General features: G+C 34.4%; 1 long non-coding RNA gene across 1 annotated transcript; it reads left to right on the plus strand.

Annotated features, from left to right (window-relative positions):
• Nucleotides 1-918: 918 nt before the first annotated feature.
• Nucleotides 919-1,535, plus strand: LOC149233760 (uncharacterized). Its single transcript, XR_016248491.1, has 3 exons — nt 919-1,067; nt 1,203-1,266; nt 1,383-1,535. It is a non-coding gene; the product is annotated as an uncharacterized LOC149233760 (long non-coding RNA).
• Nucleotides 1,536-1,801: the final 266 nt, after the last annotated feature.

The following is a 1,801-nucleotide window of genomic DNA, read 5'->3' on the forward strand; positions in this document are numbered from 1 at the left end:
CATACCAATGATAACAAAGGTCGAAAGGAAATCTATAATAACTTCAAAAGTCTCTTTGCAACAATAAATACTACTCTAGTCCACTGACTTGAAACTAATCTCTCCAACCTAAAGAAGGGTGACTTTGACACATCTGAGGAATATATTGCAAAGTTTAAAAACCTGAAGACCGACATTATTCAAACAAGCAAAAATGACAAATAATCATTTATAAACTATTTGTTATTGCACTGCACTAGTGTGGCAGGTTTTACAAAACATGACATAGTGCATAAATGTTGGAGCAGAGTTGCAGTTGTGGAAGCATATGAATCGATGTTGGAGCAGAGTTGCAATTGTGGAAGTGTATGTTTCTATAAAAGTTTTAACTTTCACGATAGATAATAACATCAAATTCTGTACATATTTATAGTTCGTCATTTTTGTGTACCATAAACCATATTGTGTGTAACCAAAAGCAAAATTGACAATACAATTGGGATTTTAATTAATATATATATATATATATATATAATTTACACTGTAAATATTATGTGGTTTCCAACATTCATTATTCTCTATTTTTAATATTTTGTTAAAAAAACACTTGTACTTTTTAATCTTTTACGGAAATTCAACAATTCCAATTTCATAATTCTATCTGCCTTTTTTTGTACCTTTTGGGACAATGGCTAGTTAATACAAATATAAAATTATTAAATAATAAATAACATTACATCTGTAAATGTTAAATTTTTTTTGTTGTTATAAAATTCACATCATAATATTTTTAACATTTATAATAATATAGATTAAAAAACTTAAATTAAAATATTATATTTATAATTTATTTATTTTTTATTCAACGCAATTTGTTTAAATTTGTTTTTTTTTTTAATTCATTGCTTCATTTACCCTTCAAATTTGCGTGTGACCCTAATGGCCCAGATCTGCTTAGGGTTTGGTGGTCAATACTTAAGACACCGGTTTCGTCGGATTAGTTCATTTGCACTCCATAGCTGCGGCCGAGCTCCTCCACAACTCGACAGATCTCTCAGCAACCTCTCCGGCTCCTCCTTGCTGTTCAGGTAACAGTCTTCTCGCATTATCAAGTCTATAGTTCATTTTTACAGTCAGGTTCCTCGAAGATATGTTTTGTATTCCTTGTAACCCTCTGGATACCCGACTATTTCAGAATGTTCACTGTGTGTAGTTATGTACAGGTGGGTTTGCCATCCGCAGATTCCTACCGTCTGCAGGAGATCTTGCCGGCTACAGAAACCACAGGTATGCTTATCTCGTGTATAATTTCTTCCCCTTGATAAGAATGGTTTAGCTGTGAAGCTGGATGCGTTGTCTTCTGGCCGAGACGTGGCTCATGACCCTCTATTTACATGTCTCAGGTCTGGCTACCATTTTTTCCAAACCCTGGTTACGCTATGCAGACGGCCTCTTCATGCCGGACCTGTACTGCGATAGCCCGTTAGGGTTTAGTTAGGTACTGCTCATGGCTTACATGCCATCTATATATATATTTTGTACATTTGTTTTGGCTAGGGTCTTAGGGTTTGAATGAGTCAATGTCTGAATATTTATTTTTTTTAAAGCTGCCCTCGAGCTATTGACAGTTAAATGGAGCTAAAATGCTTCAGAATAGTTGAGTTAATTCGCTGGTTCTACAGCTATTTCCTTCTTGCCAGGACTTCTTATATGGCTATGTTAACAGCTCGCAACTTTATTTAATGAATACCTTACTTTCAGTTCACAGATTCTGTCAATGTTCTTTTAATGGCCATCTTGGTCTTTATGTTGCCGGTTTCAT

The sequence above is a fragment of the Pinus tabuliformis genome, chromosome J, assembly GCF_031772625.1.
Source record: "Pinus tabuliformis cultivar Carrire ecotype Pingquan chromosome J, CPIR1, whole genome shotgun sequence".
Lineage (NCBI taxonomy): Eukaryota > Viridiplantae > Streptophyta > Pinopsida > Pinales > Pinaceae > Pinus > Pinus tabuliformis.